Consider the following 27,755-nt stretch of genomic DNA (forward strand, 5'->3'; position numbering starts at 1 on the left):
AGCTAGCTCCTTCCCTTCTTTCAAGATCTATACTTAAAAGTCACTTTCTCATTCTAAAATTGCAATCCATTCTCCCAACACCTCTTACTTCCTCCCACTTTTATTTTCCATAGCACAGATCTCAAATATACTATATACTCTATTTATTTACTCTTTCTTATCTCTCCCCACTTCAATGTCAGCTACCCTAGTACAGGGATTTGTTGATCTGCTTTGCTCACATTTACATACCCACCATCTAGAACAATGGCTGGCACATAATAGGTACTTAATACATATTTGTTGAATGTATGAATGGGTGAAGATTTCTACCCATTTGCTACAGTTCTTCATGACCTTAGATGTTCTTCCTTCATCAGGTGGTAGTATCATCATTTAAGGGGAAAAGGAACCAATATTTTTTACCCATCTGTCATGTGCCTATAGGCCAGGGACTTTGATAAGTGCTTTATAGTCATCATTATTGTGTGTGTGTGTGTGTTCAATTTAAATATTTATTGAAACTTGGAAGACAGCAGCAGAATAGAAGGATGCTAGAGTCACATCACAATAATACACAAGATAACTAGCAAATCATCCTAAATACCTCAGAAATTGACTTGAAGACTGGCAGAACAAACTCCACAGCTAAAGGTAAAGAAGAGCCCACGGTGAAGGAGGTAGGAGGTGCACAGACTCAGCTTGGGAGATAAACAGATCATGGTCACTGTGGTGGGGAGGGAGCCATGGTCCTAGAGAAGGTTCAGAGACAAACAAACAGGGGAGCACATGGGGAAAACAAAACCTCATAGCAATTGGATTGGAAAGTAAGGTGCTGAATTTCATGACTTCTGGCAACCAGCAGGACTTAAAGCCTGGAGTTTTAAAGGTCAGTGGGTTTGGCTGGGCTCCCTGCTCTGTGAGGAGCCTGTTTCTCCCTCTCCCTCTGCCTGCTGCTCCCCCTGCTTGTGCTCGCTCTCTCTGTCAAATAAATAAATACATAAAAAAATAAAATAAAAGCAAATCCTTTAAAAAAAATCAGGACTATTTCAATTTTGTTCAGCAAATGTTTGTTGAATGAATAAATGCTTGAGAGAGGCCAAAGATAATCAGGACTGAATTGATGATTAGAGAAAACTTTGGTGACTTTCAAGCACAGATTCAGTGTAGTACTGGGGTGCAAAATTAAAACCAATGGATAGCCAGAAAGAGGAAGCAACGTGTAAGGTAATTTATTCAGAATACTGACTGTGGATGATAACTAGATAATAGTTAGGGGGGTAACACATGTAGCAGCGGGAAAATGGTGAAGCTAGTGACAAAAGTTATTATAATTATTTATTACAAATTAGGTCAGCATAATTAGGCCTGAAGAGATCAGGCAATGCAAGAACTAAGAATTAAAAATGAGTATGGAGAATGGATGGGCATAACTGCTTTACTGGTTGTCAAACCATGGTCCCTGAAAAGCAGTACTAGCATCATCTGAGAACTTGTTAGAAATTCAAATTTTGGGGCTATACACCAAATCGACTAAATCAGAAATTCTGAGGGTGGTACCCATCAATCTGTCCAGATATCAACCTGATATTGATATCACCTCACACATGTTAGAATGGATAAAATCAAAAACACAGGAAACAACAAGTGTTGGTGAGGATGTGGGGAATGGGGAACCCTCCTGCACTGCTGGTGGGAATGCAAAATGGTGCAGCCACTATGGAAAACAGCATGAAGGTTCCTCAAAAAAATTAAAAATAGAACTACTCTAAGGTCCAGGAATCATACTACTGGGTATTTACCCAAAAAATACAAAACACTAATTCAAAGGGATATATGCACCCCTATGTTTATTGCAGCATTAATTACAATAGCTAAACTATGTAAGCAGTCCAAGTGTACATTGATAGATGAATGGATGGATAAAGAAGATGTGGTATGTATGTGTATGTATACCACACACACACACACACACACACACACAAACAATGCAATATTATTCAGCCATAGAAAAGAGTGAAATCTTGCCATTTGTAAGAACATGGATGACTCTAGAGAGTATCATGCTAAGTGAAATAAGTCAGAGAAAGACAACTATTATATGATCTCACTTATATGCAGAATTTAAGAAAGAAAACAATTGATCAAAGAGAAAAAAAAGAGAGAAAGAGAAAAATCAAGGGACAGACTCTTAACTCTAGGCAACAAACTGATGGTTACCAGAAGGGAGGTGGGGGGAGGAATGGGGGAAACAGGTGATGGGCTTAAAGAGTACATTAATCATTGTGAATAAATAAAATGACAAAAAAGAATTAAATGCAAATTAATTAATAAAGAGTAAAAGATTAAATCTGAAAATAAGTAGAAAGAGAAGACAGGCAAGGCATCTTCAGAGACAGGCTGGTTTGCCAGGCTCCCCTGCCTGTGATCCCCTGGTCACTAACAGCTTGGACTTCAGTCCAATGGCCCAGGGCCATCTCTGATGGCACCCGTCTCACCTGGACCAAGGACATGTGGACCAAATCCTGGAGGTCCTATCCTCCTGAGTGACCTTTTATCTATACAGGACTGTTTTCTCTGTCACACAGACCAAAAAGAAGGAAGCCCAGCAAGACACTAGTTGTTTTCTTAGCTCCTAAATGACTGACACTTCAGGAAACCAAAATTCTAAATGGGACCATACAGGACTTCAATTCATGCTGCTTTTCTATAGGCAGGGTCAGTACTGCATGAGGACTCCATTACAGTGGGTGTACATTTAGAGGTTCAGCAGAGGCCCCAGTCCAAAAATCTCTTCCAAACCTATTTGATAATGCTTGAAATTCCATTCCATCATTAGAGCTTTATTACTTTGGCATAAGCCAAATGTGGGTTTTGTCTTCTGTATAATGGCAGAAATCAAACATATAAAAATCACATCTGCTACCTCAGTGTGAATGGTATTACTTGGTCCCTTTCTGAGAAGTGGTTTAGATGGAGAGAAAAAGATTAGAACATTGCAGGCCATAGCCCCTAAGGCTCGGAGCGGGAAGATGGGAAGGTGTAAGAGAGAAAGGATGTAGAAGGAGGTTGAGCTGATAAAGACTTTCTACCTGGACAGTCAGGTATGGCCTCCAAAGTACTGAGAAAAGCACCATGTTTTAAAAAGCCAGACCAAAAAAATAGATCACACACTTTGATTCGATTTTTATCTAGCAGATGCAAACTGATCTATAGTGACAAAGAGCAGATCAGTGGTTGCTTGGGAAGGGTTGAGGGTAGGTTAGAGGGAGGAATCACAAGGGTCATGGGGGAAATTTGGGGGGTGATCAATATCTTGATTATGATAATAGTTTCAGGAGTGTATATATGGGTCAAAATTTATCAAATCATTAAGTATTTGCACTTTATTGTATCTCAGTTATACCTCAATAACATTTTTTATTTTGAAAAGAGTGAAAAAAAACCTATGTGAGTACAGTGTGCCTGCCAAATAACCCATCTCACACATATCTGGTAAATTCTGGCAGAAACGAGTGTTTTCTAGGAGCGCCTGTCACCTCACTGAGAATTGGGTATTCTCTCTGTACATTGATAGGGATGAACTAGACAATCACAAGGGCTTATCCGAACATCATGGGCTGGATCGTAAGGGTCAAATATGTTAACTGATAGAAAGCCATTACTGAAGCTTAAAGGATTTGATACAAAGACAAGGTAGGAATTATTAAATAACCAGCAAATATAGAGATACTGGGTAAAAATAATGGATTAAATATATGCAAATAATTTCACTGTATCTAAATCTCCACCAAAAGGTATTTTTATTCAAGAGCAAAGTCTCCAATGGGACCTCCTAGAAAGAAAAAAAATGTAACACCAGAAATGAAAAATTTAATGGAAGGATTAGAAGACAGATTAAGGAAATTTCTCAGAAAGAGTAGTAAGACAGGGATAGAAAGTAGGAAAACACAAAAGACAAATGTACCCGAATTAGCTGAATTACAGGAGTTTTAGAAACATAACAAAGGATATAAACTAACTCAAGAAAACACTCTAGGTCATGAGTTTTCAGGTTGAAAGGGCCACTTAGTGGTCAGCAGAATAGGTATGTCATTGTAAAATTTCTTAACACTGAGGACAATGAAATCCTACAAGGTGACATGCAAAGAAGGCTTTGGCCTCAAAAGCAGCCTTTGGAAGCTAGAAGATAATGGTACCAGTCTACCAAAGTTCTGAGGCAATCAGACACATAAAGGTATCAAACAAAATTTCCCTCTCATGAACTCTGAGGAATTCCTAGAAAATATATGTCATCAAAAAGAGGGAAGAAAGCAGGAAATGAGAAGACACAGGATTCAGAAACAGGTGATTCAACAAAAGACAGAGGCAAATGAATTCTTAGGACAACAGTAAAGGGAAGTTCCAGGATGGAAGCTGTGCATTTTTTCATATCCTAGGAAAAGAAGGCTCCAAGAAACTTTCCCAAAAACAAACTGAGAAGACCTACATAACTATCAGAGTTTAAGGTTACTTAGTGATAAGATCTCAGAAACCTGTATGTATGAAAAAAAGATGATCAAACAAAAAGGTTGCAAATGATAAGTAATCATAGTTGACTACATGACTTGCCTGTGAGTGGCATTTACATTGCCATAAGAAAAAGTGCACTAATTATTGATCTACCAAAAATTACTCTATAAATCTACTGAGAGTAAGGGGGCCTGCGAAGTGTGCATAAGTGTAAAAGGGGTGAGTAGGGAAAAGGAAGCTGAATCTTCATCTCCCACTGTGGGAATTCAACAAATAATGCCTGAACTGAAAAATCAGGAAGTAGCAACACAAACATGTTATTTATAGATAGGTAAAAAAATCAGTTAAACAAACATAAAATGATTCTTCTCAGGAAGTGGAAATGGTAGGGACAGTGGGTGGAGAGAGTCTGAGGGCTGTACTTCATCTTAATAAACCATGTAGAACTAATTGACTTTTAAAATTATGTGACTGTATAACATTGAGACAATTTTAAAAATAACAAAAAAACATACTGTGGAGAAAAAAAAACCATGGAAAAAATAATTTGGATATCAACTCCAGGTGATTCTGATGGATGCTCAAGTTTGAGAAATATTAGACTTCTCTGAAGGGAACTGTCAGGCAAGAAGGTGCTTGGCAATTCTCCACAGCTTGTGTGGGCCCTCTCATAATTACTTTTACATATAACAAACTGAAGTGTCAACATGATTTCAAAGCTTAGGATCTATTTAAAACTAGAGAGGAATTGCCTAGCAATTTGTGGCATCTGAAGGACAGAATCTCGAATCTATCTTAATGTTCTTAATTAATTTACATGAAAAGTGAGACTGATTTGTATCATAATTTACCACCTACTTATCCAAGAGGGAATGACCTACATGGTATGCTCCATGCTGTCAAGATTCTAGATACGTTATTCATAAGTCTTCTAAACTGTCCCTTATCCTTCAACAAAAACTGTATTGAAAATATACCTACTGAGAGTCCAAGATGGCAGAGGATTAGGAGACCTTAATTTCATCTGGACCCAGGAATTCAGCTAGATAGCTAGTAAATCATTCTGAACACATGTGAACTCAACAGGTGATCTAAGAAATGAATACCTGTAACACTACAAATATAAAAGTGACCACATTCTGCAAGAATGACAAGACGAAAAACTCACCTCAAAAAAGAAAACAAGAGGCAGTAGTGACTACCAGGGACCAAATCAGTATGGACATAAGTAAGATGTCAAAACTAGAGTTCAGAATAACGATTATAAAGACACTAGCTGGGCTTGAAAAAAAGCATAGAAGACACTAGAGAATCCATTTCTGGAGAAATAAAAGAACAAAAATCTAATCAAGTCAAAATCAAAAAGGATATTAGTAAGATGCAATAAAAACTGGAGGCTCTAACTGCTATGTTAAAGAAGGCAGAAGACAGAATTAATGACATAGAAGACGAAATGATGAAGGTAAAGATCCTGAGAAAAAGAGAGATAAACAACTACGGGATCATGAGGGGAAAATTCAAGAGATAAGTGATACCATAAAGTGAAACAATATTAGAATAATTGGGATCCCAGAAAAAGAGGAAAGAGGGACAGAAGGTATATTAGAGCAAATTAGAGCAGAGAACTTCCCTAATCTGGGGAAGGAAACATGCATCAAAATCCTGGAGGCACAGAGAATACCCCTCAAAATCAATAAAAATAGGACAACATTCTGACATATAATAGTGAAACTTACGAATCTCAGAGACAAAGAGAAAATCCTGGAAGCAGCTCTGGACAAAAGGTCTGTAACATATAAGGATAGAAACATTAGACTGGAGGCAGACCGAACCATAGAGACCTGGCAGGCCAGAAAGGATTGCCATGATGTATTCAGGGTGCTATATGAGAAAAACATGCATCCAAGAATACTTTAAGCGGCTAGGATGTCATTCAAAATAGGAGTGATAAAAAGCTTCTAGGACAAACAGAAACAAAGAACCTGTGCTCACCAAATGAGCCCTACAAGAAATATTAGAAAGGATCATCTAAGCAAAGAGAGACCCCAAAAGTAACACAGACCAGAAAGGAACAGAGACAATATACAGTAACACAGGCAATACAATGGCACTAAATTGATATCTCTCAATAGTTACTCTAAGTGTAAATGGGCTAAATGCTCCAATCAAGACACAGGATATCAGATTGCATAAAAAAGCAAGACCCATCGATATGCTGTCTGCAGGAGACACATTTTACACCCAAAGACACCTCCAGATTGAAAGTGCGGGGGTTGAAAACAATTTATCATACTAATGGACATCAAAAGAAATCAGGGGTGGCAATTCTTTTATCAGACAAACTAGATTTTAAAACAAAGACTGTAATAAGAGATGAGGAAGGACACTATATCATAATTAAAAGGTCTATCCTACAAGATCTAACAATTGTAAATATTTATACCCCTAACATGGGAGCAGCCAATTATATAAGCCAATTTAACAAAATCAAAAAAACACATCGATAATAATACAATAAGAGTAAGGGACTTTAACACCCCCCTCACTGCAATGGACAGATCATCTAAACAGAAAATCAACAAGGAAATAGGGCTTTGAATGACACACTGGACAAAATGGACTTTACAGATATATTCAGAATATTCCATCCCAAAGCAACAGAATAGACTTTCTTCTTAAGTGCACATGGAACATTCTCCAGAATAGATCACATACTGGGTCACAAATTAGGTCTCAACTAGTACCAAAAGATTGAGATTATATCATGAACATTTGCAGACCACAATGATTTAAACCTTGAACTCAATCACAAGAGAATATTTGGAAGGAACATAAAGGGCATCCTACTAAAGAATGAATGGGTCAACCAGGAAATTAAAGAACTAAAAAATTCATGAGAACAAATGAAAACGAAACACAACTGTTCAGAATCTTTAGGATGCAGTAAAGGTGGTCCTAAGAGGGAAGTATATAGCAATACAAGCCTTTCTCAAAAAACAAGAAAGGTCTCAAATACACAACATAACCTTATACCTAAAGGAACTGGAGAAAGAACAGCAAATAAAGCCTAAATCCAGCAGGAGAAGAGAAATAATAAATATTGAGCAGAAATCAATGAAATAGAAACCAAAAGAACAGTAGAACAGATCAACAAAACTAGGAGCGGGTTCTTTGAAAGAATAAATAAGATTGATAAACCCTTGGCCAGACTTATCAAAAAGAAAAGAGAAAGGACCCAAATAAATAAAATCATGAATGAAAGAGGAGAGATCACAACCAACACCAAAGAAATACAAACAATTATAAGAACATATTATGAGCAACTATATGCCAACAAATCAGGCAACTTGGAAGAAATGGATGCATTCCTAGAGATGTACAAACTACCAAAACTGAACCAGGGAGAAACAGAAAACCTGAACAGATCCATACCAGCCAGGAAACTGAAGGAGTAATCAAAAATCTCCCAACAAACAAGAATCCAGGGCCAATGGCTTCCCAGGGGAATTCTACCAAATACTTAAAGAAGAATTAATACCTATTCTTCTGAAGCTGTTTCAAAAACCAGAAATGGAAGGAAAACTTCCAAACTCTTTCTACGAAGCCAGCATTATCCTGATCCAAAAACCAGACAAAGACCCTACCAAAAAGGAGAATTACAGACCAATATCCCTGATGAACATGGATGCAAAAACTGTCACCAAAATACAAGCCAATACGATCCAACAGTAATTAAAATGATTATTCAGCGGGCGCCTGGGTGGCTCAGTTGGTTAAGCGACTGCCTTTGGCTCAGGTCATGATCCTGGAGTCCCGGGATCGAGTCCCACATCAGGCTCCCTGCTTGGCGGGGAGTCTGCTTCTCCCTCTGACCCTCCTCCCTCTCATGCTCTCTGTCTCTCATTCTCTCTGTCTCAAATAAATAAATAAAAATTTTAAAAAAATGATTATTCAGCACAGGAAGTGGGATTTATTCCTGGACTGCAAGCGTGGTTCAACATCCACAAATCAATCAAAGTGATATACTACATTAATAAAAAGAAAGGACAAGAACCATATGATCCTGTCAACAGATGCAAAAAAAGCATTTGACAAAATACAGCATCCTTTCTTGATCAAAACTCTTCACAGTGTAGGGATAGAGGGAACATACCTCAATATCATAAAAGCCATCTATGAAAAGCCCACAGAGAATATCATTCTCAATGGGGAAAAACTGAGAGCTTTTCTCTTAAGGTCAGGAACATGGCAGGGATATCTACTATCACCACTGCTCTTCAATATAGTACTAGAAGTCCTAGCATCAGCAATCAGACAATAAAAAGAAATAAAAGGCATCTGAATCAGCAAAGAAGTCAAACTCTCACTCCTTGAAGATGACATGATACTCTATGTGGAAAACCCAAAAGACTCCACCCCAAAATTGCTAGAACTCATACAGAAATCTAGCAAAGTAGCAGGATATAAATCAATGAGCAGAATTCAGTTGCATTTCTATGCACTAACAATGAGACAGAAGGAAGAGAAATTGAGGAGTTGATCCCATTTACAACTGCACCCAAAATCATAAGATACATAGGAATAAACCCAACAAAAGAGACAAAGGATCTGTACTCAGAAAACTATAGAGCATTCATGAAAGAAACTGAGGAAGACACAAAGAAATTGAAAAATATTCTAAGCTCATGGATTGGAAGAACAAATATTGTTATAATGAATATGCTACCTAGAGCAATCTACACATTCAATGCAATCCCTATGAAAATACCATCAACTTTTTTCCCAGAACTGGAACAAATAATCCTAAAATTTGTATGGAACCAGAAAAGACCCCGAATAGCCAAAGGAATGTTGAAAAAGAAAACCAAAAGTGGTGGCATCACAATTCTGGACTTCAAGCTCTATTACAAAGCTGTAATCACCAAAACAGTATGGTACTAGCACAAAAACAGAGACATAGATCAATGGAACAGAATAGAGAACCCAGAAATGGACCCTCAACTCTATGATCAACTAATCTTCGACAAAGCAGGAAAAGAATATCCAATGGAAAAAAAAGTCTCTTCAACAAATGATGTTGGACAGCCACATGCAGAAGAATGAAAGTGGACCATTTCCTTACACCATACACAAAAAACAGACTCAAAATGGATGAAAGACCTATATGTGAGACAGGAAACCACCAAAATCCTAGAGGAAAACACAGGCAGCAACCTCTTCGAGCTCAGCCACAGCAACTTCTTGCTAGACACATCTCCAAAGGCAAGGGAAACAAAGGCAAAAATGAACTATTGGGACTTCATCAAGATAAAAAGCTTTTGCACAGCAAAGGAAATAGTCAACAAAACCAAAAGACAACCAACAGAATGGGAGAAGGTATTTGCAAATGACATATCAGATAAAGGGCTAGTATCCAAAATCTATAAAGAACTTATGAAACTCAACATCTAAAGAACAAATAATCCAATCAAGACATAGGCAGAAGACATGAACAGACATTTCTGCAAAGAAGACATCCAAATGGCCAACAGGCAAATGAAAAAATGCTCAGCATCATCGGCATCAGGGAAACCCAAATCAAAACTTCAATGAGATACCACCTCACACCAGTCAGAATGGATAAAATTAACAAGTCAGGAAAGGACAGATGTTGGCGGGGATGCGGAGAAAGGGGAACCCTCCTACACTCTTGGTGGGAATGCAAGTTGGCGCAGCCACTCTGGAAAACAGTATGGAGGTTCCTCAAAAAGTTGAAAATAGAGCTACCCTACAACCCAGCAATTGCACTACTGGGTATTTACCCCAAAGATACAAATGTAGTGATCCAAAGGGGCACATGCACCCCAATGTTTATAGCAGCAATGTCCACAATAGCCAAACTATGGAAAAAGCCCAGATGTCCATCAACAGATTAATGGATAAAGATGTCACACACACACACACACACACACACACACACACAGGAATATTACGCAGCCATCAAAAATATGAAATCTTGCCATTTGCAAAGACGTGGGTGGAACTGGAGGCTATTACGCTATGCAAAATAAGTCAATCAGAGAAAGACAATTATCATATGATCTTACTCATATGTGGAATTTGAGAAACAAAACAGGATCATAGGGGAAGAGAGGAAAAAATAAAACAAGGCAAAATCAGAGGGGGAGACAAACCGTAAGAGTCTCCTAAGAGACTCTTAATCATAGGAAACAAACTGAGAGTTGCTGGGGGGGAGGGCGTGGAGGGATGGGGTAACGGGGTGAAGAACGTTAAGGAGGGCATGTAATGTAATGAGCACTGTGTATTATATAAGACTGATGAATCACAGACCTGAACCTCTGAAACCAATAATATATGTTAATTAATTGAATTTAAATTAAAAAATGTTTAAAAAAAGAAAATATACTTTCACGGTACTATGGGTTGTCTTGTCTACTATGTATTATCATAGTGATGGACTAGATAATCAAGCAGCTCATGCATGCCTTCCAACTATAACACAAGCTGTAAACTCACTTCTTATTGGAGAATCTGAACTGTTGCTTAAATATTTACTCAAGATTTTTGAAGCAGAATATTAAATTTTAGTTCCAGACATTAGGCTTCAATGCTTTCTATAAGAGTCTTGCATTGCAAATACATTTCACTGGTCCTAATTTCTGGGCCAATGTGTACTGGTTCTAAGGAGACAAATACATTGACTTATATGCCAAACAGTTTATTCATTTGAACCTGCAGAGATCAAACTGCAGTAGATGAATGTAAAGAAAAAGAGGGCAAAAAGAAGAAGCATCATCCCTGTCCACAACAGAGGCATATTCTGATATTGTGTTTCCTGTGTAAGCAAACTCATTTGGGGTTTGAAGGCCAAGAGTAAGAATGTATTCCTGCATTACCACACATCATATAGGAACAAAGCTGTGAACCTATGCCCTTACCTCAAGAAATCTCACACTCAAGTTAGAGTGGCACAAGAATTAATCAGACTGAGTAATGGAGCAAATATCCAGAGACCTGCAGGAGAATGCTCTCTTCTAGAAAGAAGGAAGAATGTACAAGACGAACAGTAGGTTTTCTTGCATAAACTGCTGTGGAGTGAATATTTATCAAAGATGACACTGAATTTCATATAAGGAATGTAAGAAATGAAGTGGTCAAGCACACATTTAAGTGATCAGGACATGTTTAAGTAGGTCTATCTTTAAAGGATATTAAAACTTTAATGTGAGAAAAGTCTGGTCTGTAAATTGTATCTGAAGGAAGGCCTTTCAGATCACCTCTTTTCCCCCTTGGTATTTATACAAATGGCCACATGAAACTCAGCAAACTTATCAATAGGTTATGTACTCAGAAAAATCAGAATTGCCTAATAATTCTTATCAAGGAAAGAGTTGTGACAGATAGCAACACTGCATATAAACATTTACATTGGATGGTGCTTGGAAAGAAAGATCATAAGATGCAGTAAAGAAATCTGATTGAGTCATTGGAATAAACCCATCTAAACTACCAAGATGATCAGATTATTCAACTACATTTCTTTTAGTGAAAATTTTCCCTAATCATGGTTCCTTTATTCCCTATTATATTTGTATATTCATAGAACAGTTAATATTTAAGTAATCATGAATGCTCTAGTGCATATATCAAAACAACTACTACCACGTGCCAGTTTTGATACAGCACATGAATTCTAATGTTAGTTTCCTTTATTTAAACAAAATAAGTTCTGTGCTCTCTGCCAAGCGTTGTTTACAAATTATTGCTTTCTTCAACACCACCACACACAGCAATAACATTGAGAAAGATAATGTATTTTTAAGGATTGCAATTACCATAAAGATATTAGCTCTGTAACTACGACCAGAAAGGTTTAATACATGCTTTCCTGGCTTTATTTCTAAATCTGTCACTAAATGCTTTTCTGGGTGCTACATGAGCCGGGCTGACACTAACTCAGCCAAATGTAACTGACAGTGGAAAAATGTCTTAATTCTTTATGTAGGCCTGATCATGCCTTTATCACACTCTTGATTTTGGTATTATAACGGTATTTCTAACAAAAAAGGAACAGATAACAATTGGGTAAAAGTCAAGCAATTTAAGAGTTTTGCACATGTTAGCTTAATTTATGGCAGCAATCTGTGAAAGGAGAGCTTAAACTGGAAACCATGACAACATTAAATGGCAAAAGGATTCATCTCGATTGCTACCTTCAGACCCAGCAGGGCATTCCTGACATTAGTTTCCCAAAGAAGACAAATTTTGCTTTCCTAGTCTTTCTGCTCCACCTCTCAGCATTTTCCCTTGTAGCCCCACTTATTCAAGGAGAATGGCCTGCATATGCAGTTGCATTAGCCCGGAACACTGGCAAATTAAAAAATATGTATGTACTTATTTTAGGAAAGGCCAGAAAGAATTAATGAATTATGACTATAGTTTAAAAAAATAGTCTGGTACTTTCAAGGGTTCTTAATAAACATGTCTATAGAAAGATTACCAAATAGAAATTCTTCTGAGAATAGTTTTAACAAAAATCAAATTATTTTAAATTGGTATAGGAATAATTTACAAGCACAAATATCTCTAAGGTGTTAGATGTTTTCTTCTCAGTAATGGTTCAAGCACTTAAGCTGAACTTTTAACTTTTATTTATTGTCATGAGTATTTTACTTAACAAAACTGTTTCATATGTATGAGGTTTGAGAGTAGATAGTTTTTTTTTTTTTCTGTGCATAGCTTTAAAGATTACCATCACCACCCAAAGGGTGTATAGAACTCATTTCGCTATGTATATACACTGTAAATAAATGGCATTTGGAGGTTCAACATTAGTGGCTTTAGCTACTTAAGAATAACTTTGAAGATCCAAGACAGTAACAGTGCTGAAGCACAATTAGAATCCAGCATTGAGGAGCAGCTGTTTAGGGTGAGTCACAGAATTATGCTGATGTTTATAATTATAGCCATTCATCATTTTCACTACTGTACACTATTCTACCATATGAATACAACTAATTTTAATTATATTCTCCTGTTGAACATTTCCATTATCTGGTTTCCATTTCTTTGGGGGTGGGTCATTATTACCAATGTTATTATAGATAATGCTGCTGTGAACATTCTTTTATTATAGCAAAATATGCATTAAATAAATTTTGCCATTTTAACCATTTTTAAGTATACAGTGAGGCGGTATTAAGTACTTTCATGCTGTTGTGCAACAATCACCACTGTCCATCTCCAGAACTTTTTAATCATCTCATACTCTGTACCCATTAAAGAATAACTCTCTACTTCCCTCTACCCACTACCCCCAACCCCTGGCACCCACTAGTCTATGTCTCTATGAATTTGACTATTCCAGGTACCTCATATAAATGGGATCACACAATGTCTGTCCTTTTGTGTCTGGCTTAGTTCACTTAGCATAATGTCTTTCAGATTCATCCATGTTGGGGTGCCTGGGTGGCTCAGTCAGTTAAGCGTCTGCCTTCGGCTCAGGTCTTGATCCCAAGGTCCTGGGATCGAGCCCTGCATTGGGTTCCCTTCTCAGCAGGGAGCCTGCTTCTCCCTCTTCCTCTCCCTGCTCATGCTCTCTCTCTCTCTCAAATAAATAAAATCTTTAAAAAAAAGATTCATCCATGTTGAAGAATTGCCAGAACTTCCTTCTTTTTAAAGGCTAAATAATATTTCATTATATGTATACACTACATTTTGTTTATTCATTCATTTGTCAATGGACACTTAGGCTGTTCCCACTTTTGGTTATTGTGAATAATGCTACTTTGAATACTGGTGTACAAATATGTGTTCAAGTTCCTGCTTTCAATTCTTTCCATTTCAGTTTCTCCATATCCTAACATTTTTTGTTTTCTGTTTTTTAGGTAGCAGCCATCCTAATGGATGTGAAGTGGTATCTCACTGTAATTTTGATTTGCATTTCCCTAATGATTAGTGATGTTGAGCATATTTCCACGTACTTATTGTCCATCTTCTTTAAAGGGATGTCTATTAAAGTCCCTTGACCATTTTTGAGTTGGGTTGATCGCTTTTGTAATTGTTATTACTGAGTTGTAAGAGTTCTTTATATATTCTGGACATTAATCCCTTATCAGATATGTGATTTACAAATATTTTTTACCAATTCTATGGGTTCCTTCTTTACTCTGTGAGAGTGCCCTTTGATGCTATCATCATTCTTGTACATGTCTTCAGAGTCCTTATGTAAGAGTTTATCTAGAAAATATTCTAGGAGTGGCTTTTCTGAGTATTGTATCTCCACCATTTTGAGATAGTACCAAATTGTTTTCTGAAATAGAGGTACCAAGTTACATTCTCACCAGCAGTTCCCTTTGACCTATATTCTTACTTATACTTGATATTATCAGATTTTTAAATTTTTGTCAATATAAGTATGAAATGATATCTCAATGTTGGTTTAATTTAATTGTAGGTATGAATATAAAATGGTACAGATACTTTGAAAAACACTTATATTTTAAAATTAAACCTATAATTTCCATATGATCCAGAATTCCCACTCCTAGGTATTTACTCAAGATAAATGAAATTTATGTCTCATATGTGAATACTATTAATAGCATTATTTCTAACAGCCAAAAAGTAGAATCAACCCAAATACCCATCTGATACCAAACTGATGAATGGTAACTAATGACAATGGAGTATTATTCAGCAATAAAAATGAACTACTAATATATGCCATAACATTATGTTTAGTGAAAGTCATACCAAACACAAAGTAACACAAGAGACTACATTTACTGAATGATTCCATTCATATGAAATTATAGAGAAAGGCAATACTATAGTGACAGAAAGCAAATCAGTAGTTGCTTGGAGCTGGGAGTGGGGACTGACTGCAAAGAGGCATCAGGAAACTACAGGTTGATTGATGGAACTGTTCCATATACTGATTGTGATGGATGTTACATAACTGTATAGAAATAACAAAATTCACCAAACTATATACCTAAAAATGAGTAAATAGGATTCTATGTCAATTATACTTTGGTAAAATTACTTTTAAAAGTTACAGGTTAAGTTCAAATCTCTAGGTCGTGTGTCTTTTTTCTTCTAAAATAATAACAACAAAAAAAAGTCCTACACAAATGTCTTTAGAAGTTGACTAATAACCTAGACTTTGTCCTATATTTCACTGAAGCAGAAATTTGGAAACATAAAGGGATCTGAACTGACCAGACTATGAATGATGATAAACCCTTGGAATGATGCATCTACATCTCTCCCCAAATCTTTTAATAGCTTACAATGCTTTTCAGCTTCTCTCAGAACAAGTTTCTAAGTAAAATATCCTGTTTATTATAAATATCTAACTACTTGCTTAAATTTTAATATTGAACTCCTTTCTCTCAACAGTCAGCTTCTGAATAGATTATATGTCCTCAATACTGGGTTGCTTCAATTCTAAAGTGATCTCTCACCCTGAGCATTTAATAGTCACTTTCTTTATTCTTATTTATCTGGACAATCTCATGGCATCCTCTTGCTAAAGGAAATATTATTTGATACTTTTGCCAAATTAGTGATTCAGGAAGGGTATGGACATATAACAGTCATACCATAGTATCGTTATATTGCTGCTTTTAAATAGGTACTGATTAGCTTTGTCCAAAAATTTTAAAATAGTAACATTTAATTGTAGAAAGGAGGTAGGAAGCAGTTTTTAAAACACTCTTACTGTGGCATAAATGGGGAAAAGAGTATTCTGATAATGCAGATTTTAAAAAAATTGCATTTCTCCCTATGACAGAAGTCAGGGAAAACAAAACCTAAGCAATTTTTGAGGGAGAGAAGTAAAGTACATGTAACTGGGGCTGGTATTGTGCTTTTCCTTTCTAAAGAAGGCAGCTTTACAAAATAGGTTATCATTGAACAGAGTACTTTTTTGTAGTTAGTCAATCCACACTTGCAGCAACAAAGAATATGTTTCATGTACACTATCTCCCCCCTAACTCCCGCCCCACCTCACTTCCCCCTATTTTCCTGTCTCTTGTTTTTGTATTATAATACTCTGTATCTCGCAACTAGCTCCGGAGGCCCTCAAGGACTAGAGATGTATGTTTTATTTCTCTTTATCACCGCAAAGCATGTAGCACAGGGTTCCATAGAAAATAACTCAAAAAATGTGGCAAATTTGCTGCCCAATTACTAGCTAAAAAATATATGTATATGAATAGTTCTTAGACTGCCTACAATTATCACAGGAATAACTGGATATTCAGTTTTATCTGAATATGAACGATACTACTTTATAAACCCTCTTCCATAGTCATCAGCCCTTCTTCTTAAAGTTATACCATGCCTACATTAGTAAGGCTTTGTTTGACAGGAAAATCAGTTTATAAGATGATCAGTCACATTCAGTCATAGTGGCCACATTTTCTGAACAACAGTTTCATATAGGGTTAAAATCCCCTTCAAACAGAGCTTTTACAGAATAAAAAGGCATTTGTTTTTAAACTTACTAATTATACTCACTAAATGCTGTTCATGTTGTCAACTTTCCCCCACTGTGAAAATTACAAAATTAGTCATAAGATTAAACTCAGAAAATGACTACAGCAATTCACAGAATACTAAGCCAGCTGGGTTCATTTAAATCCTCTATGGGAACAGTCTTTTTGGTGAACGAAGACCTACAGCTATACAGCTAGTCCCATAAATCATCATTTTTTTGGTCTGCTCCAGTGCTGAAATTGTTTATTGCCCCTCCTGATATATGGGGGAATCATCAAGAACCAAAAAAAAAGTTTTGTTTCTTTTTTTTATAAACTAGAGAATTACTCCTCTCTGTCAGCCATACTACCCAACACAACAGTTAACTATATCCATTACTGTTTAGTCACAATGACTGCAACAAGTATAGTTATAGTACCGTATATATATCAGTGTTTTTTATATCAGTGTATGAGGAAAACAAAAATTTAAATGAAAGAAATTAGTTGTGTTCATCTTTTTGTTTCCTTGAAATGTGTCTGTATTTAGAGTCATAAACCAAGCCATACATTAGTCTTCTACTGAAAATGGAATTATAAACCTCACTATAGTTCTATATACAAATATACAATTGGTTTTTAAATAATTATTATTGGCAGACGATAAGGAGCATAATTTGGCAAGTCTTATTTTGCGTTTTCAAATGCTCTTTACAAGTCTGTCAATTTATGCATGAGACATATTTACCTCAATCCAATTCTGAAAATCATCCCTGATTCTTTCTCACTCTTTCATTCTTTTAATCACTTGCTCAGTCTCTAGACACACACACACACACATACACGTTTCGGCTTGTTCTAGCTTCTAATTCCTTTTCCTTGGTCCCTCCCTTAATATAAAACTTCCAAAAATTGGAATCTCTTCCTTGTCAAAAAGGTCATGTGTTTGCACAGGAGAGTACAATAATTAGGCATAACTAGTACACAAGGCAATTGTGTACCATATATCTCCATACTGCCCCTCACAGCATATTATCTAGACATATGAGAGGCAGATTTCATTGTAATATAAAAGGGATAGCAGCACAGGCTTCACAATATAATGATCACTTCCAGGCCTGGTGAGTGCATGCGTTCGTGCCTGTGTGTGTATTTAAAGGACAGAACATTTTCACATATATAAGTAAAATAGAAAAAAAATGTTGTGAGAAGAAAAATAATGTCTTCAAAGCAGTCAGTATCAACAAGGAATACTAATCAAGTCTGCATCAGACAAATTACATTTACAAACTACTGTTTTCCAGAGAATTTAATAAACTGAAAATTGGGGAGGTTATAATGAAGTTTCACACAGCCTAAGCTATAGTGTTGTAAAAGTGATAATATCTAAACAGATGTAATCAGATTCCAAAAGAACCAAACAAGTGTTACATTTAAAGTATAAACTGACTAATTTGTACCAATGAATGTAAATGAGTATTTCAACTTAGAGAAAAATCTTTAAATTAGCTCATGAAACTTCTGTATTTTTAGAGGCAAGTAGAAGAAAAGATGTATGAATTTGTTCCTTTTAATCAGAGTCCAAGTTTTCGGAAAAGGTATTGTGCTATACATACCCTTTCATAACTACAGGTATACCTCAAAGATATTGCAGGTTTGGTTTCAGTCTACAATGGAGTCAATATTGCAATAAAGCAAGTCAGATGAATGTTTTGGTTTCCCAGTAGATATAAAAGTTATGTTTACACTACACTGTAGTCTATCAAGTGTGCAGTAGCATTATATCAGAAAAACCTATGTAAATAACTTAATTAAAAAATACTGTAAGCTAACCATTATCAGTGCTTTCAGTAAGTCATAATCACTGATCATAAATCACCATAACAAACAATAATGAAAAAGTTTTAAATATTCTGAGAATTACCAAAATGTGACACAGAGACACCAAGTGAGCAAATGCTGTTGGAAAGAGTGCCTATAATTGGCTTGACACAGGGTTGCCAAACCTGAAATTTGTAAAAAAAAAACAAAAAACCACAAAACTTGCAAAGTGCAATAAAATGAGGTATGCCTATATATCGATTTGAAGAAGTATATCTTCAAAACTCATTAATTCCTATGTCCCACATGATCACATAGCTTTACCTGTGCTAATACAGCAGTTTGTTTTTTTCTCCCATCTCAATTCCATAATGCAGGCTACAGAGAATAAGAAAGATATAATGCATCTCCACATTAACATAAATCTGGAAAATATCATGACCATCTGTAAAAATTGAGACTGCCATCTTGGAAGAAAGCACCTGTAAAGATGGAAATACACACTACCTTCATCAAGTGTTCTTTCTACTTAGGGAGTCAATCTGTATGTATTGACTACTATAGTATAAGGAAACTAGAAACTCTACATCTTACAGGTGGGAAAAGAGCTGATTTTCTAAGTGAAGGACAGTCTTCAAAACACATGGTGGTACTCATGGGATTACAAAATCAGGGAGGCAAGATCATATGTTTCTAACTTTTAGAGGGCTACATTTTTAAAGAGAAGTTCAGAAGAAGTAGCCTGTGTTTTGTTCAGATTTTAAATGGCACAAAAGACATTAGACACGAGGACTTTGGATTGAATTTCTAAGCTGGTATCCAAACATCTTGATACTAGAGAAATGGGGATCACTGAAGCAATCTTCTAGTACTACCATTTGCCTGTGTGCACAAATCCACATGCACTGATTAACAGTATGTGCTTTAGGATATATAGCAAGTAACATATGGGAATTAAAAGAACTTGTTTCTTTAAAAAATAAATTTAGTGTTCTATAAATTTAAACACTTCTGGGCTTCTTGACTTAATATTAATGCTTGCTGTTTGAAAATTATAAATTTTGGTATACTGATTTACATGAAGAACTGAGGGAAACAAAAACCCTTGACACAATTATGGAAACTGAATCTAAAATGTCACCACTGGTGTAGTACCACAGGAGTGCAACATTTATCTTTAAGCCCAAGAAACTATTCAGTGGTTCTCAATGATGAGAGCCCAATAAGCATAATACAATAAAACACAACGGACTTAAATAAAGGTCAACCATCAAATAAGTGGAACAAAGGAAACTATTTAAAATTATGAATGATATCCAGTCCTTAAATCACTCTATGCTGCTTAGTTGTTTCAGAGGTCAAAAATGGTAAATGTTCCTACTTCAAAGAATATAATGTGGCACAGACAAACCTTTAACTTGAAATGTTCGTGTCTGTTGGTCATAAATTATGAACAAATAGTATGGTGTGTCATGATATTACATGATGACATTTAAAAATGCAAAGTAACATAAATGAGCTCCTTTGTGTTTTGCTGTACATTTGGATCTGTGTCACATAACAACCAGTGACCCAAGGAGATCACCAACTGAAAACTCTTTCCTGCAAGTAGCCCCTCAGGAAGGAAATTTTAAAGGACCCAAAGGGAGAAAAAGGAAAGTCTGGAAAGAAGACCTACCATTCCACCCAACCCTGTACTTGATAGACAGCCTAATCCTCCCTTACACAGCTTTTTCCAATACAAATTACATCCCTTAAAGCAATTTTCTTCTCAGCAAAGTATCAACCACAACTCCCACCAAATTCAAATAATGTTAAATACTGCGTGATGGGAAAAAAACATATTTCAGTAAAGAAAAAGAGACCATCAAACTCTAAAAATAGCTTGAGCCACTGAAATAATTTGAGTCTTAGGAAAAGCTGGATTCTAACTGTGCCTCTGACACTGAGATGCTGGGTCAGTGCTCTCTGGAGAGCAGATCTTCATTTGTAAAATCTTGAGAACAGCAACTAACCTTGCCTACACAAAACTGATAGGTTCTGAGAGCCTATACATACAAAGCCAAGTGATAGCTCTATAATTATGCAGATTATTAGGTACTATTTTATTACAAATATGTAGGCTTTATTGCCTGGATACATTAAAATCTATTAGAGGAAGAGAAATTTTCTATTAATATTCATGCAATTACTTCCAATTCAAATTGAATAAAAAAAAGGGATTCCTCATTTTAGAAACTACCAGAGAGTCAAGAAAATCCACATGTGATTTTCCCCATTTTCAAAATTCCATAAGCGGCAGAACTGTTCTGTAATGCTTCCTTGAACTGAGCCATGTATATCCAAACATTCTGTTACAGAGCAATGAGAGGCAGTATCCCTGCAAAGTTTGGGACATAGAAAACAGATTTAAGCCTCAACTTAGATACTTACTAGCTTTTTAATATTGGAAAAATTGTATAACTTCAATGGGCTTTAGTCTCCTAATTTGCAAAATGGGGTTAATAATAATTCACCTCCCTGAATCACAAGGAAAGTACTTTATAAACTGTTAAAACACAGGCAACCAAATGTGTGGACTACTGACTAGGATTTATTGATCTTTGGTAGGGTATATCCTGCAGTGATTATTTCCTAAAATATCTTTGGTTATAAATTAATAGTCATATATTTATCTATTAACCTACATTTAAAGGTAGAATTGCTGGCTAATATTTATAGAAAACAATACTTTTTTATGTTTTTATAAATAAACCACAGCAGTGTGACAATTACATATTCAATAGTTTTGCTGGTAAAAAAATATACCCTTTATATCTGTGAGGAACTAAATTCTCTAACTTTAAAAAAAAAGTTAACACTTATGCCAAACACTCACAACAAATCCTTTATTTAATCAATTGCCCGGCTTTCATTCAAGAGTAATTTATTGATGGCTTCATATAAATAGATACTGGGGATTTACTGTGGAATAAAATATACATCCAAATTCCACACGTTCTCAGCCTTGAAAGAGAAATAAAATAATTAAAACGTGAACAGTTCTATAATAATGTCCTCAAAGTGTGTAGAGAGAACCAGAGAAGATCGAAAGAGCAAAAACTAGATGAAGAAGAACAGTAAAGGGCATTATAAAAACGCAAAAGGCAATCTGTTAAAATTACATGTTTTAAAAAAGAGAGAAAAATGGAGGCTAGGACCCTACCTCCAGTTTCATAACTAAAGCAGCCACTGACTGTCCTGGTTTGCCTGGGACTGTCCCAATTTTAGTACTTAAGTCTCACATCCCAGGAAAAGCCTTATCCTGAGCAATCTACAAGTTGAAGCCCTAACCCTCAAAGTGACTATATTTGGAGATAAGACTTTAAGGAGGTAATTAAGGTTAAAAAAGTCAAAAGGGTGGGGCCTAATCTGATAGGATTAGTGTCCTTATAAGAAGAGGAGGTGACACCAGAGCTCTCAAGCACATTCTCAACTCTTTCTCTATGCAGGGCACAGAGGAAAGGCTCTGTGAGGACATAGCAAGAACGTGGCTGTCTGCTAGCCAGGAAGAGATATCTCACCAGACACCAACTAAGCCAGCACCTTAATCTTGGACTTCTTATCTCCAAAACTGTGAGAAAATTAATTTCTGTTGTTTAAACCACCAAGCCTGTGGTATTCTGTTGTGGCAGCCAGAACCTACCAATATATAAACCAAAGTATTTCCCTCCTCTGAATGTCAATTGTCTTAACTACAGACTGAAGAGGCTAGACTAGATTCCTTCTTTTTTTTAAAGATTTTATTTATTTATTTTTGAGAGAGAGAGAGAGACAGAGAGCACGAGCCGGGGGGAGGGGCAGAGGGAGAAGCAGGCTCCCTGCTGAGCAGGGAGCCAGATGCAGGACTTGATCCCAGGACCCCGAGATCATAACTTGAGCTGAAGGCAGATGCTTAACTAACTGAGCCATCCAGACACCCAGGACTAGTTACCTTCATTTGTTAAGATTCTAAGTTTATATGGAAACAATCCACATCATTTCAGCTAAAAATGTTGAGATGTGAAATTTTTAGAGTACTTAGATATGACTTTTTTCCTAGGTTTTTTTGTAGATTTTCTCTTGGATTATATATTTCCAAATTTTGCTTCCATTGACAGCAGTCATTTTCTTTAGAAATCATATTTTCTGGTAACTAATCTTCTATTTCTCATTAAAACTGAACCCTTTTTCATTCCTTCTTACAACTTCTATGGGGGAGTTGGAGACTTTCCTTTGTATACTTGGCATAATACCTACAATATTCTGTCACTAATATCATGTGATGGTCTCTAGGAAATAAGGTCTTTTATGTTACATATACTTTATAGAAATGATGGAGCTTAGAAAAAGGAACACAATTACATTATCCTATTAATCCTTATGACTTAAAGTAAGATATACAAAATTTTCTCTAAACTGAAATGTTTTCTTCAGGTTCTCTGTATAACCAAAAGCAGATCATCCTATTGTATCATAATTTGTTATGTCTCTCTGTCCAACTAGAATGACTAGAAAGTAATAGTATGGGTGAAGGGGATATTTTTTTTTTTTTTTTTTTTTTAAAGATTTTATTTATTTGACACAGAGAGAGATAGCGAGAGCAGGAACACAAGCAGGGGGAGTGGGAGAGGGAGAAGCAGGCTTCCTGCCAAGCAGGGAGCCCGATGTGGGACTCGATCCCAGGACCCTGGGATCATGACCTGAGCCGAAGGCAGACGCTTAACCGACTGAGCCACCCAGGCGCCCCGTGGGTGAAGGGGATATTAACTCAAGGCTGAAAAAGGAAGGTTCATGGCCTTTATAAGTTATGAAATGAATGATTTAAAAAAATTATGAAGGCAAGTTATCCAAACTAGTATACAAATAACTCAAAATCTTCTCACAATCTGCCTACCAACATTATCATTTGTCTCCAACATATATCCAATATTCCAGACATTCTGGTTTTCTAATTCATCTTGAAACACATGATGATTATCCCTAGTTATCTACCATCATTAAAAAGAACTACAACCATTTAACATAATTTTTCAAAGAACTCTGATAAAAATCATTTTATTTGACCCAAAAAACAATCCTACATAACAAAATAAACAAGGGTCACTGCATTTCCTCATTCACAGGTGAGGAAACTGAGTTCAGAGAGAGTAAATGACTCAGCCATGAAAATTTGGCTAGTAATGGGCAAAATGGAAGCTAAAAGATAGGTTCTGAGTCCAGCATTCTCCAATCTTGTAAGGTTATGGCTTCTTCCCTTATATAATCTAACCTAATTTTACCTATCCTTCAAGATCCTTCTGTTCCATTTTACAGTATTGCCCATCCCCACCCCATCACCAAAAATTCCTCCCTCCTCTGAAGTCCTGTTAATCTCAATGGTCATTAATCTTGGTGCTCATTGACAGTGTATCTTGCGATGCTACGTAATACTCTATATGTAGTATATTTCCTGACCACTTAACTATACCACTAGCTTCTTGAGGTTTCTATGTGTTTCCTGTATTGTTTGTATCCCCCTGGTGTACCAATGATCTCTTTTGTTTTTCCTTTGTTTGGGCCTACCTGATACCCCTTCACCTGCCCTTAATCTTTGATGTCCCTATCTTTGGTTAACAGCATTCTTTAGGACATGACCCATCTTCCATCACAGATAGTCTTGGTGTAGTGTTCTCAATCAAGGTTCTTTGCCTTCCCTTGGACAAGGAGTATTCTTGTAATCCACACTAGGTCAATCAGTCTCTCTAATAAGAATTTGAATCAAATTCAGGGAAAGGAGTAGGAAAATTGTTGGAGCTAATACACACAAAGACAATTTCCTGAAAAGACTTTCCATTTGTTCTTGCTCCCTGTTTTCTCAAAGCTGCTGCCGTTGTTGCTTTTTTAAATTAATTAATTATTTATTAAATGATTACATTTGTCAGAGAGAGAGAGAGCACACACAAGCAGGGGGACCAAGCAGGGGAACCAGCAGGCAGAGGGAGAAGCAGACTCCCGGCTGGGCAAGGAACCTGATGAGGAACTCAGTCCCAGGACCCTGGGATCATGACCTGAGCCGAAGGCAGACCCTCAACCCACTGAGCCACCCAGGCGTCCCAGTTGCTGCTTTTTTAAAGGCTAAATTATTCAGCCTTTCTTCAGTTTCTGGTTGAGCTATCTCATATCTTCCTGATAAATTCTGTATTCCTTTTGTTTGTTTTTTTTTTGCTTAAGTCAGGCAGAATCACTTCCCCTTGTTTGCAAAGATCCTTACCTGATATACCCACAAAGCTTAGTGCCTAGGGAGTGTTAAGGATTTTCAAATGTTTTGTTCTTATGCAGATTATGTTATTGTATATAACTGAAAACATAAATAAATGACCCTGAAGTGCACCCCTGCTATTGGTTAGAATTTTAATAACCAACAGGCAAGCAGGGGCAAAGCTAACATCAGGAATTCATCTGCATGGAAATGACTTGTATTACAGTTCAGAAACCTGGTTTGGGGACTCACAAAGTGATAATTCACAGCTGCAAATTAACAAAGCATTTTGTGGTAAGGGTAGTACTTATAGTAATGATACCATTTAGTTATATTTGACATTTAGGTTAACCCATCTGTTTTCCTTTTCTTCCCAAATATTATAGGAGCCAACTGTGACCATCTGAATTTTTAATATTATTTTACTGCAAGATATATCTGATAAGTTTAACTGCTTATACCATGGCTCCTTTTTTTTTTTTTTAAGATTTTATTTTTATTTGACAGAGAGACAGACAGCGAGAGAGGGAACACAAGCAGGGGGAGTGGGAGAGGGAGAAGCAGGCTCCCCGCAGAGCAGGGAGCCCGATGTGGGGCTCGATCCCAGGAGCCTGGGATCATGATCTGAGCCGAAGGCAGTTGCTTAACCGCCTGAGCCACCCAGGCGCCCCACCATGGCTCCTTTTTTAAAAAGTACATGAATATTTTAACATACTGTAGCTTCTTGTGAAGAGCAGATTATAGTTTTAAATTCACTGAGAAAGGAAATTATCATTAGAATAATTTAGGTGGGAAAATGTTACCATTTTTCGAAGCATAATCAGTGTTCTACAAAGGCAGTTCTCTCTGCTATTCTTTAAGGAAATCAAATTAAGAAAAATCAACCAAGTAATCTTTTATAATATAACGAATTTAACAGCAATTCTAGCTAATTATACATCAGTAGTTAATTCACTTTTGAACAGATTACAAACCTAAGCTAACTATTTCTATGTACTTCATAAATTTCTGTCATTTTAGACATTTACATCCACTTAGAATCCTTTGTATTCCAGGAACATCCTCTTAATCCTAGACATTAGGGGAATATCATGCATATATATGATATTTCTCTTTCTTAATGACAAGTATTTCCCTGAAGATAAAAATCCTACTGATAAGTGGTGGGGGGGGGGGAAGGGGGCATTTTAAAACATTCGCTTCTTCTCTTTTACAACATCTATTACTACATGATAGCATTTCCTACAAGATTATTTTTATTTCATTTGAAGTTGGCAAAAATCTTTGGGCTGAATCCTTTGAGCATACCTCTAGTGATAGATGTCAGATCAGTGTTGTATGGAAGAACTTTTATTTGACAGGTAGATGACAGGAAGAAGCTTCTCTCCAGAATGTAACTGTTAAATCCTTCTGTGAGATTAAGATCATCTTTTGTTTCTGTGTATAAATGCCTTATTCATATTTGCTATAAAAAATCAGTTCATGTAATTACTTGGAATAGTGTGAAATTAAGATACTTAGAATGGGTACATATTTATTCAAATTAGATAGTTTGTTTTAACTGTCTTTTTTATATGAATCAAATGTGAAATAGGTGTACAATATAAATTTTCAATGATCTTTTAACTTATAATATTTTTATAATCATCTACCAAAAATATCTTGATTTACTCACTGTGCATATAGCATATACTCAAAACAAATAGCATCTTCAGAAGAGATTACTTTATTAGTACTGAATATATGGTATGCAATACAATGAAAATATATTGAATATTTAGATTTATCCTATAAATCTGGTTACGATTTATTCCACTTTATTACAAGCATTGCCTTATTCTCTCGGGCATTATCAAATAATTTCACATGTCCCCTAATATCACGAGAAGAGGGAGTAACATTTTTTTTTTTTTATAAAATCTAGCATTCCAGAGGATCTTCCCTATCTTCCTGGTCCTCTTTCCTTATACACCTCAAAAATGAATAAGGAGTACCAGATATAATTCCATTATACATCCTATTACCTACAAAGGTTATTCTCTATTTGGGTTAGAACTACTTGAAGCAAATCACTTTCGGTACATATTAAAATGCTAGTGCATGTATATGTAACGTACATCTATTTAATGCATGAATAGAAATTTATATCCATTCCTATGTTTGGGATTCTTGTTATAATATACTTTAAGAACTAACTGAAGTTTCTCAATGTTTTAAGCTGTGAGAAGAAAAAAAGTGAAAGAATGGTGAGATGTCAAAGAGGGATTGCTTGTTTTCAGATTTATTTTCCTCTTTAGCTTTCTTATAGGCCTTCACCTCAGTGTCTGTTCAGTTTTCTGTTTGTAACAGACAGATCTTTCCCTTGAATAAGGTGGTTCATTATAGCCTAGAAATGGCCGTATACGATCACTTTTGTGCTTCTCTGTTTCTTCCCATGAGAATTGAAATCTCAAAAAAAAATACTATGAAATGGCTTGATCAAAACAAGATGATTGTCACTTGAGTTTTTATCAACTTTTAGTTAATAGACTAGATATCTAGTATAAGCTTAGTAACAACAGTATTTAACAACAAAGACTATTGATTGTTTAGACTAGAATAAGCAAAGCATATTCAAAAAGAGGTTTCTGGCTATTTACCTCATTACATTTAGCTCCTCACATAGTTTTTAGAGGGACATTAAATAAGTACAAGGGAATTGA

At 36.1% G+C, this 27,755-nt stretch overlaps 1 protein-coding gene across 1 annotated transcript in view; it reads right to left on the minus strand.

Moving 5' to 3' along the window:
• DIAPH2 (diaphanous related formin 2) overlaps positions 1-27,755 on the minus strand; it is a 979,600-nt gene that overhangs the window by 426,606 nt on the left and 525,239 nt on the right. The gene's annotated exons all lie outside the window — the stretch shown is intronic.

Source organism: Neomonachus schauinslandi, chromosome X (genome assembly GCF_002201575.2).
Source record: "Neomonachus schauinslandi chromosome X, ASM220157v2, whole genome shotgun sequence".
NCBI classification, from domain to species: Eukaryota; Metazoa; Chordata; class Mammalia; order Carnivora; family Phocidae; genus Neomonachus; species Neomonachus schauinslandi.